Here is a 17,768-nt window from a genome sequence, read left to right as displayed (position 1 = left end):
AACAAGAGCTTTTTCCTCACTTCCATAACGTTCCCATATTAGTGTTTTACACTTACGGCTCTCTCCCCTTTTGTCTCCTTGGACTTGTCCACTCCAAGAAAAGAAAAAGTGAAAATTTTGACAAAATAGGTAACAAACTGGGTAGTGGAACAGCATTCCAACTCTGCTTGCCAGCAGACAATGACAAGCTGCCCAAATTTCACTAGGGATCTACATTATACTGAAATCACCAAATGATGAAAATAAACTGAGAGAGAAAAGGTCCTACAGATGGCTACCACAGTCTCTGGTTTTCACAAATTTTGCTGTTTTCATTGTCATCTGTAGTAGTCGCCACCATAACTGCTTTTACAATACCAGGCAAAACACAGTCCTGATATAGAATTAAGTTATAAACAACTTTATAAGTTACTCTATCTTTAATAGATGTGTTCTCTAACTGTTGTACGTGAAAGGTCACCTTTATTATGAAGTACCACTTCTGGAGAGAGCACCTAAGGGAAAATAGCTTTCATGACACCATTGATCCCAGTTTCTTTTAAAACACATCCTTAATTAGTGTTGTAGAATTCTCCATTTGATTTTTGCTGTATTCATGTTTTTATGCATGCGATTATGAAGACAAACATACCCCTGAGGTAAGAAGTATCTGTGCACAGATATTAGACACTTTAAGAAAAAAATAAAGGGTGATTAATGCATACTGCACTTTGATTTATATTTAGAGTAGCTCTTAAGAAAACAAGCAGCTCTGAAAAGCAGATCTAACATGTCATCAAGCTTTCTTCCCTATGCCCTCTGATGTTGAAATTCTGTAACGATTTACAGTATTGTAACACATCAGCATACACTGCACCTTCATGTTCTGGAGCATACTCAACTTACAGATAGTGCTTCCTTTTGGGCACTGACGTTGGCATAACACTTCATTGTGGGAGGAATTGAGGTGTACTGTACCTTGACACAGGGCTTTGGCAATATGCTCCACTCAGTACAGTGATATTATTCAGAAGCTGGAGAACACATGGGTGCTGCAGTGTGTGACTGATTATTATTATTGGAACTAAGTACAGAACAGCCATGCCAGGTGCACTTCTGGCACATGACCCATACCAATAAATCTCATGGTAAATACAGATTTCCTGCAATAATATTCTAGTCCCAGCCTTTCCTAACATAAGCACCATTATTGCTAGACTCGAAATCCCGAGTAGCCACATCTGTACAGTGAGAACACGATGCATTGCTCCTTAATGTTTCTCTAAATGTACTTTTGAAGATGCCACTCTTCCAGAGGATTTTGACTCACTGCAACTGAAACAAAATTATCATATGTAAATACAGATATCTGATTTATGCAACAGACTCATAAGCACAGTATAGCTACCTCTGATTTTATGTACATGCAGTTTCTTATTTGTTTAAAACAACTTCAATGAATTCACAGAAGTATACTGTGAAAGTGAAATATCATTTACACTGACTTCTGCAACACAAAATGGATCACTTGCTAAAGTATTTGTAAGATACTCATGTTCCATACTAATAGACAATATTAGTCAGCTACAAGTACTTACAAGTCAGCAAGTAAGACCCCCGGTTTTTTCTTACCTTAAATAAGAGGAAAATAGTTGTTTTGAACTTGATATACATCAGATTCTAAAGACAACAACCAAATAACTGAATATATCCATATTACTCCGTTCACATATTCATCTATCTCCTGTAGATGCTCATATTTAGGAAAGAGATACATGATATACTTATTCCTTGATACACATCTGAGCCATCACATTAAACCAACTTGAAGTCTGAAACACTTCTGGAAGAGGTGAACATACCTACCACCTTCAACAGTTTCCGCATGTTCTTTTCAATTCTGCTGTGTGAGTAGTCATTTTTATGTTTGGGTTCAATCTCACATATCAGCAGACAGGTTAGAGCAAATATCAGTTACAATTTAGAAAAAAAAAAAAAAATCAAGATTTTTTACAGTATCAGAGGTTTTTCAGAAAGAAAAGTTGCTATTTCTTTAACTCTGACAAAGATTCATAGAGACACTAATATGTTCTTATAGCTTCATAGTAACTTTTGCATCTGCAAAAGTTACTATGAAACCAAATCCAGAATCTGGGACTTTTAGAAGGCAATTCTTTGCATGAAATACAAGTTAGCATATTGTCCAGCTGAAACAAACCTTCAAATTCTTCTTGCTATTCAGTCAGGTCTCCATCTCATTTGGGTTCTTGACACCAGATTTAGAATGTCAGATTATATACACCAATTTTAAAAAAGCAGTGTGTTTTTGTGTTAGTAATATGATAATCAAATCAAAGTAATATTCAAATGACCATTTCTGCAGAGCTTCAGATCTTATTCGATCGTGAAGTGGAATACAGAACTCCAGACTCATCAATCTGGATGCTTATAATGAGCACTTAAGTTACTGCATATAACTAACCTTGCTGCCATGGAATCATAAAGTGGATTGGGTTGAAAGGCACCATAAAGGTTTCCAGTTCCAACCCCCTACCATGGACAAGGTGGCAACTTCAGCGCACTAGGCTTAGACTCTAGATACTTATACATCATTACAAACTACAAAGCTACTACATACCAGATCTTACATTATAACTTGAAGTCTGAAAAGTAGTTGTTTCCATGGACTAAAAATAACTTGTTCATCCAGCTCCATGAACAGACCAGCAGTTAGTTTAACTGTTTGATTTAGCTTCATGCATGAATTAGCATCTGGTAAGACTTACACATGTAACTGATATACTCTTCCTATCAAACTCTCTTCACAAAGGCTGCACTTAAAGTTATATTACTGCTTTATAACTTCTCAGCTACAGGACACTTTTCAGATATATCCTGTGGGCTCCAATAACAACTTTATAATCACAAGTAGAATCAGAGTATAATCAGAATCCAGTATCCTTAAAGATCCCTTTCAGAATGCCTATTCTGATCAATTATTTTTCAACTTTTATTTTGTTTTCTTTGTGAAAGAATATATTCCCCAAGAGGAAGGTAAAAATGCAGAACAGAAAGTCAGTATGTTAAAGCTAAATCTTAGAAATATCTGACAGGTGCTGTTTCCCTGCTCCAGTTTCAAGGTTTTCTTCAATTAACGTCTGCATGACCACTCAGGTTTATGCACCTGCTTGGATGCCAGCTCTACTGAAGACAGAATGTGGTCTTACCTGTGTTCTACCAAAGCCATGTCAGAATGCAGATGTCTTCTTGGCTTCATTCTAGAGAACGCTGTTGCAAATGAGAAAATTACTTTCAAGTTAAGTAAATTTAGGTGACATATCCTCCCCCTTTTGCAGAGGATGTTTAATACCTTACGCTTATTACCTACAGTGACATATAATACATATTAAAAAAAACCCACAAGACTGAAACTGTGGTTCATGTAAACCAAAAATAATTTAAAACAAAACCAAAAAACATTTCATACAGCATTTAACTTCATGTTCTACCAGTTATTGCTAGCATTACAAATTAGATAAACTGAATATTTCAATTTAATATGTCTATTCTCTCTTTAGTGAATGTCAGATGGAAGATGAATTTTTCTGCTGCCTTTTTCACCTCCAACAGTGGAGGAGTCCAGGAATTGTCCCATCCCACGCGTAGTTTCCCCCTTGACAAGCTGACATATCAAATAGCTAACTGATGTAACTAAATTACAGCAGTTTTAGTTTGTCACCCAGGCAAAAGCTAAGCACTTATTTGAAATGAACTCAGACACTCAGCATGGTTAAGGGATAGACTCATTTTCTACAGCTTTCAGTAGCACTCAAACCAACTGGTGGTGAGAGATTCTGTGACAGACAGGAACTGAAATGACTGTACACTGAATTTTTGATTAAAATCTCAGTGTTCTACCTATCTAAAAATAATAATAATAATAATAACAGCAGTTTCATTACTATGAGTGAATCCTTCTCACTATTAAGATAATTAGATAATTTTGTGGCCTGTCTTAAGAATGAGGAAATAAAAAGTCCGTTCTGAAAACAAATGTTCCCAGAAACAAACCAGAAGAAAATAAACTAGTTCTCAGGGGTCACACATTCAGGGTCAGGATGCAATGTAACTATGTGAAAGAAAATTCATCTAGGAACAGCATAGCATAAATGCTTTTGAACTACTTCTCATCCTGGGTTAGCTTTTATGAAGCTGGGTCAGTTATCTGAATATATCTAAATGATAATATACAAGGCTAGAAGATGCTTATTGCTGTCAGTCTCAAAAGTGTGTGTTTTCAGTCATCTCAATTCAATAAATTTTTATTCATGTTTTTATGCCTTCTGAGTAAATCACTATGTTTCACATAAAAGTTTCCCTCAGTCCATCCCTTTTCACAAAATATGAATAGACCAGACCAAAACTCTGAAAGCAAGCCAGTTCCCACAATTTCTGATGTTGTCTCAGGTCTTTTCAGGGGAAAAGGTTTAATAGAAACATGAGAATATCGGTTTACTTCAGCACACAGCATCTTCTGTCCTGGAATCTGTATTCACTAGTAATACAGCTTTGCAACATTACATAGCTACTTAAGGTAATCTGAATCCAACAATTCACAACCCACTGAAAGAAGCAAATTCTTTTCAGCCCAGATTTTTTGTCTGTTTTTAGCTGAAAACTGAACTAATGAGAGTTCTTTAAAACACTGATTGCTACAATCTGATATGTACTTATTAACAAACATTGTGCCACTTAAGTTTCAGCTTTTTGTGTATATCTACGTTTGTGGTCAAAAACCTTGTTCAGTCCTAGACACATTGGTAGCATGCAGCGAAGATACTTCTTTCAGATTGAAACCATTTCTATCAGATCTTCACAAAAGGTTGTTTTTTTGTTGTTGATGTTTGTTTGTTTTTTCCCTAGCCTCATGACTATAACTTGCAACAACTGGTCAAGATACCCAACCTTTATCTTATAAATGGCACTAATAGTACCAGATGAAGGCTCAATGTGTTGTTTAATTTTAGATCTATTACAAAGGCTCCAACTCTACCTTATGGACAGGAAGGCAGACTGAGCACCGAGCACTGAGTGCACTGGCATTATAGCAAGTATGAGAGTATTCAGTTTTAAGTAACAAAGCTCTTTGTAGTTTCACGTCCAAAAATCTGTTGCGTAGGTAGAAATGAGCTCTAAATTCTTTTACAGCAATCAAATCAAAACTGTCACCTAACCTGATCTTGCAGGATTGTAGAACAAACAGTTTAGAGTGGTTGATTAATATCCAATTCTTTACAAAAAAAAAAAAAAAAAAAAAAAAAAAAAAAAAAAAAGATATTCAAGCTCCTGTTCACGATTATCTATACTTTATTTCTTAAAAAATTCTAGTAAAAAGTTTGCATAAAGTTCAGGTGTAAAAATCAGTGTACACATGCATAGCGTATCGTGTTGCCTTTATATTCTGGTTTAGCTTCTTGGCCAAATTCATCACTTAATACTTGGAACTACATAAAATGTTCATGTACATGAATAATGTAAATCCATATGTGGTTGAATACACTGAATCATTTTGATGTTGGCATATCTAACAACACGGCTGAAGAGATAGGACATTAGTACTTCATTTGTCTGCCTACACTTCACAGCAACTGGCAAAAGGCCCTTGTCAGAGTAGGATTTGTATATTTTTGCAAGCAACATAAAGAAAAATATCTTCTTGAGAAACACAGAATAAACAAGCAGCCATTAGTTAGATGTCTGGATAACAAGAAGATGCAGTAAAGCATTTACTATTAATTTTATAAGATGCGGTTATATTCACAGACAGCACAGAGAAAATGAATTACAGAATGTACTGTAATTATATGGTATGGATTCAGTCTATTTTAGCTTTTCTCAGCAGTGCTACAAAGACTGTGACTATCAGTAAAATACTCATTACAGTTATTTTAGGAGTCTGAGCTAACGAAGTAGGATAACTCAGGCAATAACTCTTTTCAAATGGAGTTTGCTTAGAACTTTTTTCGCTGCAGCAAACTGAGGTGCATTTTTAACTAATCCCACATCTTCCTTGCACATCACACTACTTCCTCAGCCCAGCCCTTGAAATCTAGTATGATCTGCACCTTTCCTTTTTCACCGAGTTACTGTAACACCTTGTATCTGTACATTTTAATTTTTCCCCACACCATTTATGATTCAGGACAGACTCACCAATTTTCACAGGGGAAACCTGAAAGTTCTGCTAAACTATTCACCAACAACACCATCATTCACTACTCGTCCCAAATATACTTTTACCTCGACAGTGCAACTGAGAAAAATTGAAAAACAACTGAGAAATATTTCAAGAATCCCTAGACACAGATCATTTTCTGAACAGCTCTGCAAGCTTCCTTGTAATTTTAACTCCAGTAGGACAGCACTCACATGGACTACTAGAGCCCATTTGTTCTTCTACATTCTAGACTCATAAACATAAGTCTGCATGATACACCCATTTTCCTGTGTATGGGTAGTGATACTAATACAGTATTCCCACAGTTATTCTGTAAGCCATTACTGAGCATTAATTCCTTGATATCTAAGTGCCTTTTTGAGTTTCACCATTGTGGAATTGCTAGCACCAAACGCAAACAGGAATTTATGAAGAGACTCTCTGAAGCACTAGAATTCAAGTTCTACATAAAGATTAATCACTCACTTTTGCTAACTGTTTAGTATGTTTCCAGTTTTCTGGCAAGGGCTACAAACCTCTGCTTCCCCATGTCTGTCACCATGAAACACAGGGCCTAGTTTTTAAATTAACATAGCACAACTGTATTCATTACATTCATACCGAAAAACAGCTTGGCACAGTATGACATAACATTTGGAATTGAAAGTAGTTATTTCTACAGAAAATGAATTCAATATCCAAATATTTTTACATGAAATTTGTATAAAACCACTTTCTGTTTTTAAGTCTAATAATAAGCACATTAAAATTAAAGTAATCACATAAAAATTTGGCTTCATCTCAACTGAGCTCATGTGTTTACATTATAGCCTTGAGAGACATTTATAATATCAATTGATCCTTCAGTGCCCCATCTACAGATTAATTCTCCCTTCCTGACATCAACCTTCCTACAGTTTCACCCCAATAGTAACAGTATAGTTTATGGAAACTGTATTGTTCAAATCAAGGAATTTAACAGAATTATTGTATCTTATAGCTGGTTACTCTAACATCTAATAGCTAGTAAATATGAAGAACTATAAAGTAGCTATTTTACACTTTAGCTTATTTTAAAACACCTTCTAGTAGTGATTTCCCTGAAGTTCAGCTATCATAAGTCAACAACTGAGATCTTCAGCAAAGTATGTATATTTAATTTGGCTATGCAAAGACTTGTCAATGTCTTTTCAGCTACTTTTATAAGCTTATTAATTTTAAGTTACTTAAAATTAAGTACTTAACATTAAAAACTGATTCTAATGAACAACTCAAAAGGACAAACATCACAATTGGGACTTTAAATAAGTTTAAAATACAAGTCTAGGTATTGATTCAAACATACATAATATTTGTATTATTTACCAGCTTGGTGATGGAATAAAAATTCCCAAATCAGTCTTACTTTCTATGTATGGAGTTGAATGACCACTGAAAAATCATCTGATTTCTCAAGGATGAAAATTTGCACCAAAAACTACAGTACTCCCAGTCAATCACTTCTTCTATATCCAGATTTAATCATACCATGTAAGTGAACATTGGAAACACATTACAGCTTAACTCATATTTCTACAGAAGCTAGATGAGTAAGATCTAGCACCTCAATGCAGAATTTTCATACCCATCCTCCAGGGATTAAGCTTCAGTAATGAAGCCAAGGAACTCATCTAAGGAATTTATAATCCTATGAAGCACAAAAGCCTTTCAAAAACCCACATGCGCTGAGATGGATGCTGCACAGAACTGTCCAACTGTTAGGAGAGTAACAGCTTATGCCTAGAAAAGGATGAATTTTTCCCATCTAGTAACAGAAGTAAAATGTTACCCATCTTTTAACAGAAGGAAAAAGTTGATTTATCCACCACTGAACTGAATAGAGGTGTCTCAGTATGGAGAATTTCTGCAGCAGAATTTTTTGTATCATGTATGCATAGTCAACATATATATAACACAATAATGAGAATACCATGGCACTACATTTAAAGGAAAGCAGAATTTCAATGAAGTTTTGCTTTGCCAGACGTCTAAAGAAAACCCAACACAGTAAAATTTAGATCTGATCATCTGCTTCTATCTATGTGTGAAACTAGCATTTCAGCAGACAGCTAGTTTACAGGGCTAGTTACCTTGCAGCATCTGCCATGGGAAATGACTGAAAGCTAAACATATTAAGCTATCTTAACAAAGAGATTCTTGAGAATCACTGAACAGGAACAGAAGTAAAAATACATTTTGCTGTTTTCTTTACAGGCCCAGAATCAAGCACCTGAAGCAATAAAGCCAAGAAAGATAGTTTAGTAAAACGTAAGAACAAAGAATTGTCTGATAAAGAAGCTGCATTCTCACTCTGATGAACAGGTTTAAAAATTTTTGGTCATGACAATCACTCAGGAAAACTCCAACCATACAGGAACAGTCCATGAATTGAGGAGGCTGGAACTGGAAACATACATTCCTAAAAAGCCTATGACACTATCACCAGATGTATGGCATCTCTTTCACTAGCAAGGAGAAAGATCTGTCAAATTCCCGGCCTAAGCTCACTTACAGTCCATAGATCTTCTGAACTTTCCTGGAAGTGAACGAAAGAATTCAATATGCTAATACCTGCTTGTATATTGTAACCCTTCACAAGAATTCTAAAACAATCTTTGTGCCCATATTCAATACTTCTATGCATATTCAAAGAAGTCAGTTTGCACAGAACTTTAAACTGCATTGCTATAATACACTGTAGGACAACATGCCCCAACCCAGCTGTTAGTCATCAGTTGTTCTTTCACTTTGCTTAAATACACTTATGTAGATCAGCAACAAGATACACCATTTAGTATCAGCAACAGTTTCTTATATAAAATATAACTAAAAAGAAGTGTCACATCTCAGTAATAAACGAAGTCAGGATCTAGGAAAAACAGGAGTGAGAGAATCCTGTGATTAACCAGATCTTCCGGATTTAAGTGTCTCAAGAGATGAGATAGTAAATGGTGAGGAGTTAACAGTTCCTTTAATTTATCCCTTCAAAAACCTGTATTTTGCACAACAGAAATATTTCTCAGAAATATGTTGTCTAACCCAATCCAGCAATACTATGACAGTCCTTGCATCTCTTCTGTTTTGAGTGAAGCATTCAAATATAATGAAAATAAATAAACCCTGAAAATTAAAATAGTCCAGCACATCAGTGCTGTAGTATGTCTGTCAGGTACTGACAAGATAATAAAGCAGCCTTTCTTATATCCATCAGTGCTGCCCCTTCCTATCTAATCTGCATGGCAGCCTTCACTAGCCCATCAGGTATTCACAAGATGTACAATAAGGCATAAATCAAATCTGTTTCTCGTTGTGAAGCACCAGACCTTTAGCTCCTTGCAAGTCTGACCAGCCAGCTGCTGAGCTTACTGTTCCTGCCTTACCCTTCAGCTGGACTCTCATTCTGCAGGGCACACACGTTCAGAAAATCGACACCTACAGGAACAGTGGCAGGCTAGCAAGAACTGATGTGGGGGGAGGGGAGGTTCCTAACAAAGGAAAGCTTCTCAAAAAGGCTAACCGCTTTCCAAGCTCACATGTAGACTAAACAAGGACAAGCTCAGTAAAATCAACTAGCTTCACAATAGCAAGCTTTGTGTTTATATACTCAAAACACTATAAGCTGTATCTGCCTGAAACAATGTTGAATGGTCAGGTGGTTTCCAGTTTTAAGGCATGTTAGCATAATCAGCCTTAAATTAAAGCAGATGGGAATGACAGATATGTTAAGGTTATTAAAGACCTCGAGAGGATAGAGTTAAATAAGGTTACCTAATCCATCTTAGAAGGGTATTATGAATTGCATCACTTAAACAAGAATAGCATTCTTGCATCTATTTTAGATTTTACAGGACTGAATAAATAAAATTACCAAAAAAATATAATTTAAGGTGTACATGTAACGTGTCTCTGTCTCTACTAGCCTCTTTTTGGCTGAGAAACCACCAGTATATTTCCCAATATTGACAGACATTCATATGGACCTATTAACAATAAAGATGATAAACCTCCTTCTAATATTGCAGTACATAGCTCAGCAGTGATTGCAGTTTATAAACCAGCATACTGTATCTATTTAGAACAAGGAATCTGCCTCTATAACCTTGATTCTCAATTCTCTAAAGATTTGATTCTTGCCACAGTGGCTAAGTTTTTCTTTCCAGTGATAGTCATTAGCTGAGATACACAAATGTTGGAGTGACAACCTGGACTGCTGTGAACTGATGCCCTGCTTCCTGTCTGTGAAATATTTTCCAGCTCAGTTAGGTGATCTCAGTAATGAACCAGAACAGCTTATAGCCTACTGGAGTATGGAATCACAAAGTGGGAAACACAGTTAAGATCCAATGGAAATTGAGGAAGACAACAAACTACATGCACTAAACTGTTAGCCCATAGCAATCTTGCAAAAGCATCCTTGTATGCATTTCCATACCAAAGGCGACAAAATGTTTAAGAACCTCAACCTGTGGGTGGCATTAAACACGCTTTCAAAGCAGAGGTGGCAGAACTAGTTTTCAGGCAGAGAAAATTTGGGTTATGTTTGCGTTTTGGCCTGAACTGGTACTAATGTGCTTAGCTTTTCCAAAGCTGCAATTCTTTCTCAGTATATGCAAAAACAACATGATAACCTTTTTTAACCCTTCCTCCCTCTATAATCCCCAGACTAACAAATCCTTGTTCCCAAGGTGAATTGAAGATCAAGTAACAGCTGAGCTCTGGCTCCCAGCGTCACTTTCCTGAACTTAGATGCCTATATTCAGAATTTGTTTTGCAACCAGCTTGGAAATGACTTTCAATTATTCCCAGCATCATGGGAAAAGGTACATGGACAAGTTAAGCCAGTGTGAGCACTCAGTATCTAAAGGGTCCAGATCTTACATATCAGTTTTGAAAACAAGACAGAGGATCTTTGAAATTCCCCAACATCTCCATTTATGTAAATAAATGGCCTAACACTCATTTTCAATGTACAATTTACAAATAATACTGGCATCTTTACTTCGTTTGATGTATTGGAAAAGAAAGTCACTATTTATTTTCTCACTTGCCTTTTTAAGATTAAACAAAGCTCAACTACAAGTTATGTTCAGCTACTTAAAGAAATGTACGTATTTGAAGTTTTCCTAGTAAATTTATATATAACAAAGTTTAATTGTGTCAACCATTACCAATTTAAAACTTCAGCTACCTTGTCCTACCTGTAGGGTATTGACAACGGCTCAGCAGTTTTAACCCTGCATCCAGCAGGGTTACAAGCAACCAAACTGAAATTTAACAGCAGTACAATTCACTAATCAGACTAAATTAAATCAGCACACAGGGAAGGGGGTTTAGAATTAGCACACTAAACCTGTTTTGTTAGATTTGTGTACTTTCTTTTCTATACAGTAGAGAAAGTTGCAGTGCAGAATATGAATTGGGATCTTTCCCCAGCAATAAAGCATTATACCAATGCAAGGCCATTATGTGAAATTAAAATGTATACCTCAGGTAGCACCAGAATTGATAGAATGGGAAGAAAACATCAGACTCAGTTGTACTAGATAAATCAAAGATATTTTAAACATCAAAACAAAATCTTTATCTATAAAAACATATTTATCTATCAAAACAAATCTTTATAAAAGCTATTCTGTAAGTTTTAGCATAGAAAGTTTTAGTATGTCCATCTCTGTAGACTGCTATTTCCACTACTCTAGTTGAAGATTTTTTTCTTTTCCAAGCAGTTTCACAGATGCTAGAAGCTTTGGCCATAAGTGTTTTCTACACAAGGTAGATACTAATCAATTTAAGTTATTAGCACACGTATAACTGAGCTCTGACAAGCTACAGCAGCCTTCCTTGTGAAGTTCCTTTAAACAATAACAGTATCTTAAACCTGCTTTGTACAAAAGGAATGTATTGAGTTCCACAAAAGTCTATTTAATCTTCATACATGCATAGTGCTACCACTGTTTCTGTATTCTATTTTGTGTTAGAGCAATAGCTTTGAGAACAGCAAAATATGAAGAGGTCTATGAACATAACACATTCTGGAAACACAGAGAAAATGTGTCTCAAGTCATAGGAAATGCACAGCAGAAATAAGGAAGACTAGGCACTTAATTTACCTTGCACTGTAAAATCAAAATCTCAACATCATAGGAAACTATCAGCTGTTTTCTTTCTTCAAACAAGTCAACAGTTGGGAGGCAATAAATCTGAAATGCTGTGCCCCACCTTTACAGTGCACTTTCGTTTACGTTCTCAATGTAACTGTATAACTAGAAATCCTTTTTAAGATTGAGAGTGTCAAGTGATGTATGTTTCTAGCAGCTTTTGCTCTTAAAAACAAATTGCTTCCAAATAAAGCAAGATTGATAATTTAAAGAGTTGCTGAGTTGAAACAAGCAACGATTAAGTAAATATTACAACTGCTTAACAGTAATGAGGTCATTTCCCCATTCCACTCTGTTTGTCTGCCCTGTGAAGTCTCTACTCTTTTCCTTTGAATACATCGTATGTTATTTGAAGGAGATTTGAGAAATATATCTAATGTGTTAACAGGTGGAAAGCTAGTGGAAGTAACTGGCTACTTCTACCTGGAGCTTGTCCCATATCAGAATCTAGCCCTGTTTGTTCTAGAGACCTATCAGAGTTTGGTTGGAAAGAAGCAGCTGGGCTTCAAGAAAGCATCACCTAATTTACGTATGCCGCAATTATAGTAGAGATTTAGTTGCCTCCTTTTTACTTTGTATCCTACTCTTGTAAACTCAATCCCCCCAAAAGTTTGTTCTTCCATACTTTTAGGCTACTAAAGACTGAGTTGTGTAGTTCTTGAAAGAGAAGTTCTTCTAAAATAATCCTCACTTATTCTCATAGTGCCTATCATTAAAAAATTAATTAGTTATTGGGACTAGCACTCTACTATTAAAATCAGTGCTTATGTAAATTTTTCATAGGACTCAGCCTCAAAATAAATCAGCTAGGAAGCATCCAGATTTCAACAGTACTGGAATGCAAAGCTCTCAGCAGAGGTCTGTAGGAGCATCCTCATGTCAAAATGAAAAACTTCAGGAAAAACAAACAAACAAAACACAAGAACAGTGGCTAATTCAATGAAGGAAGAGAAAGCACAAGTTTGAGAATAAAAAGGAGAAAAAGCTGTGGAAGCATTCATATGTTCAGGGGTTGTCAGTCTTTCTAGCCTGAGAGATTAAAGAACAATATGGGAGCCTGTAGAAGGGTATGCTATAGAAAGCAAAGTTGATAAAGTTTTTAAACACCATTTTAAAAGGCTTACAATCACAACATCAATTTATTTAATCTAAGATGTCAGGCTTTCTGCAAGAAGTACAATAAAGAGGGCTTTCAGAGTCTACCAGCCAATCTGGAATGTTGTTAGGGAAATACGATAGCATTAAATACATTTGAGTTTCTATTGGCAAAAACACACACGTTTGAATAATGCTACTGTGCAAACTCCCAGTTGTTCACAATATTTCACCACTTACTATTAGTCACAGCTGAGAACTGTGAGGCATAAAGCAAGTAATTGTCTAAGGCAGAAAAAGCACCTACGTCTTCACTGCATACTTCCAATATGACAGAGCCTTGAAAGGACTTACAGGCTGCTGTCAACCCTGAAGGGATAAGACAGATTTCTGGGAGAGCTGTACTCAGAAAAACCTGCACCATGCCCTAGAAGCATCTTCACCTCTCAATCCACCTGACAGAAACACCAGATCTGACACTTATCCTCCTCTCAGCTTTGCTTCTGCTACATCAGTTTTACCTTCTAAGAAGCTTTGAGGTTACTCTAGATATATTCCTGGTTAACCCCTGGACATTAACTGCACAGTCTGTAGACACAGAACAGCATATATATGCTACTTGCAGTATTTTATTCCAGTTTGGGAGCAAGTCAAGTGGAGCCAGCTGCCAGTTGTGTCAGAATTCTCTTATATTCTACAAAAGATGACTGGCATTTCTTTCCCAAAGCAATGCACTTCCTAACATAGCAGGAGTAACACTGTTTCATCTCTTCTTTCTCTTTCAGCATGGTAGATGGGAAGTTCCTGCAATACCGCTGAAGTGCAAGAAATTAAGGAAGTCAGTGTATATAGAAATTTTTATAACACTGAGTTGCATTCTCAAAGGAATTTATCAGAGGCTACGTGGACTGCAAAATTTGTTGTCTCCATCTCTACCTTTAAGTATTTTCTGCTGAAGATCCAAAGACTTAGCAATAACTTCTTATTGTATGACAAATAACTTGGCATTATACATCCTAGTTTTAATCTTGTCTCCAAACCTCAGTGTAGATTATATTAAGAAAATCTTTATTCCAAGTCTGAACCTCCAAAAAGTGCAAATTGGGCAACTGATTTTTGTCACAGAAGTACAATGAAACCAGCAGTTCCAGTGAGGAGTCGGGGAATTTTCAGTGAAGACACACCCTCTCAGAAACATCTAAAAATATCTATTTTAATTGCTGCTACAAAGGCTTTTCACCTATCAGATGGTTTTTGAAAGGTCACTTTTATATTTCATGGAGTATATGCAGTTTTAGTTGTAGGTTAGCTTGGTATTTGGTTGGCTTGGTTTTTGTTTTTTGTTTTTTTTTTTTTTTTTTTTTTTTTTTTTTTTTTTTTTGTTCATACACTATACTTCAAAATCTGCCCTGAAAGAGACACTTATTTCATAAGAAAAGGAAAACACTAAAGATGTAAGACTTTCTCCAGAAATTCAATAATAGGTCTGTACCTCTACCAAAGTGAATACAGTCTTCATGAAAAGCAAACACCCCTCCAGCCTGTGCAAATACCTCCAGCTCATTCTCTACTCCACTAGGGTTTAGCAACTTCATTGTAAATGGGCTGGGCTCTATTTCATGTGCCCTGCCGAGCAGCATTAGGTGGAGGAATTATGCTGAAATCTATCTGGGTGGCCAACTTCTATCTTGATTTATGAGCCAAACATAGCTCAGATGCTCACTGACTTGCCAGGGTATGTAGCATTACATTTGTTTCCTCCCACTTTTGCTATAAGCAAGTACATAAAGCTTTCACTCAGTCATCCCATAGCCATGGGCACTAAGTGCACCTTACTAGCAATCATCAGCAAGTTTTTTAAAAATGTTTGCCACAGAACAAGCTGCCAGTGCAAACAGCAGCAAACCGAAACACTGTGTGCAGATTCTTTATCCAGTATCAAGCCTACCACAGATCTTATTACAACTTTTACTATTGCATTTTTTCCACAGAGTACAGTGGTTTTCTCAATACTAAGCACTTAATAGTGTGAAGCCTAATAATCTTGCTCTGTGCGGTATTTTCTGCTCAATATTTGGATAGCTCTATTTTGGTAAGGATCCAATTAATGGTATTTAATTGACTAAAACCCAGTAATAAGAAAGCAATAAAATACTTGGAAAAAGACTACAAAAGACAGTGAAGCACTTCTTGTCCTCAGTAGTATGCACACAAACTATACTTGCATTCAATAATAAAATTTCAGCTATATTTTGAAATGAATCAAATGAAAGCATCTATTCCTAATTAGGCATAGAAATGAAGACTCGGGTAGAAATTTCTCAGTGATTAATCTCAACAGAATGTTTGATAATTAAGTAGTTAATAGATTACCAGTGTAGGTAAGGCAAAAACAACATTAAGTACTTCCAGCTTTTAATTTCTAAAGGCCTTTCTTCTTCTAAGGAAAAACAGGACTCTATTTAAACTCATCAGCAACAGAATTAGGAAGATACATTAATAATAACAAGATATATCAAGCATGAGGAACATGAAAAAAATCAGGAAATAGTTGCCTCAGAAACAAAACAGAAACAGGTTTGATTCACACACATCACAGAATTTGTTTTTTAGCAACAGCAAATTGAACATTTTTAATCATACCTACCATTCTATCACAAGGTCCTGAGTTTTTATGTATTCAAAATAAACTCTTAAAGCTACCAGCACCCTGCAACTTACACACTGATTGCTGGATATTGCAGTGAAGATATGAACTAGTTTCCACAAGGAAGACATATTGCCAAGCTAAATGCTCTGCCATATGTGAGATCAGAACAAGGCCTCTATTTTAATACTGTAATAACACCCACTAACTTCCCATTGAGATGTTTTTCCAGGGGCTGTTTCACCTTTCCTTAAAGACAGCAAATTTATCTCATTAGTGGCCACAATCAGCTTATGGAAATTGGTTTGGCCCTTTGTCTCAAACAATAGCTGTAATTATAACACTGACTTTCTCCATATTTTTCTCGTAGTCTCAGCCCCCGCCCATCACTATGGGATTCAAACCTGTACAAGAGGTAAGAGACTAGGAAATGAGTGGCTTTTTAACATAAGGTGCCTCTATGTAATAGGTTTGAAGCCCTGAAACTGGAGGTTGAGGTGGTTGAGGAAGAGGTGGGAGGACTGACTCCTCCAAGTTTTTCTAAGAAGAGGTGATCAGCTCCATGCCCTCCTCCAGTAAAGAAAGGAGGGTGATAGTCGTAGGCGACTCCCTTTTAAGAGGAACTGAGGGCTCAAGAGAAAAAGGCTTTACATATGCAAAAATACACACGCATTCAAACAGCTCCTCGATTTCTGCAGCAACCTGTCTTTAAAGGGCAGAAAAAAAAAACTTGAAAGGTATAGAAAATAACCATTCAATTGTTGCTTTTTCTTTTTTTGTTTGTTTGCTTGTTTGTTTTTTTATTGTAATTTAAATGGTGTTTCCAACCTGAATGCCTCATGTGTTGCAGTTGTCTGAGTGGCTCAGGTCCTTCTGGAAAGAGGAGATCTTCAGAGGTTTGAGAGATGATTTTAAGGATGTTGTTGTACCTTGTTCTGCTTGATGAGGAAGTGGAGTGGGAAGGCTTAATGGTATAAAATGAATCTGCTCTAGAGCAGAGCCACATCTAGGTGATGCCCTACAGATCTAGGACTGTTTCTTGGATGGCAGAGTTGCATCTGAGGAGGATTATGATCCTGACAGGCAGATGCAGGCCTGCTTGAAAAGCCTGTGGTTTGGTTTACAGAAAGATTCTTGAGGGGGATGAATAGTTTTAATATACAGGGACAAATGTATGTGAGCATTCCCTGTGTGTGGTGATTGGGATGGAGCCACAGGAGTATGCAGTAAGAAAAATGTTTGGAGAAGAGTGAGAGAACATCAGCTTTAGGGATTGGTGCTGGTAGAAGCAATGTGTGTGCTAGGACTTGTGTTAATGAACAATGGCTTTCTTGTTGAGAAGCATCTGTATGGGTATGTTATATGAGAATGGAATCCAAGGATAGAGGGCCTCACCTACATCTGTATACTGTGTTGTGGGTGGAACCTTCTTACAGATTGTCGCATACTTGTGTGGGCATTTTTTTTCTCATAAGGGAAAGGACTAGTTTTCTGGGCAGACTTCTGTCAGTGGACTGCTGAATGGAGTGCTGTGTTGCCCAAGAATTGTACATGCCTATGAGCAGTTGCAAATTGCTGTGGAGTCAGCAGGAATAGAGCTGCAATAGTGCTCAGGGGATGCATGTCTCACGTT

At 36.5% G+C, this 17,768-nt stretch overlaps 1 long non-coding RNA gene across 1 annotated transcript; it reads right to left on the bottom strand.

Moving 5' to 3' along the window:
* Positions 1-1,213: 1,213 nt before the first annotated feature.
* On the bottom strand, positions 1,214-16,275 carry LOC140251153 (uncharacterized). The gene is made up of 3 exons (XR_011903372.1): positions 16,136-16,275; positions 3,207-3,267; positions 1,214-1,314 (listed from the first exon to the last, which is right to left on the bottom strand). It is a non-coding gene; the product is annotated as an uncharacterized lncRNA (long non-coding RNA).
* Positions 16,276-17,768: the final 1,493 nt, after the last annotated feature.

The sequence above is a fragment of the Excalfactoria chinensis genome, chromosome 4, assembly GCF_039878825.1.
Source record: "Excalfactoria chinensis isolate bCotChi1 chromosome 4, bCotChi1.hap2, whole genome shotgun sequence".
NCBI classification, from domain to species: Eukaryota; Metazoa; Chordata; class Aves; order Galliformes; family Phasianidae; genus Excalfactoria; species Excalfactoria chinensis.
This window is presented reverse-complemented; position numbering and strand designations above follow the sequence as displayed.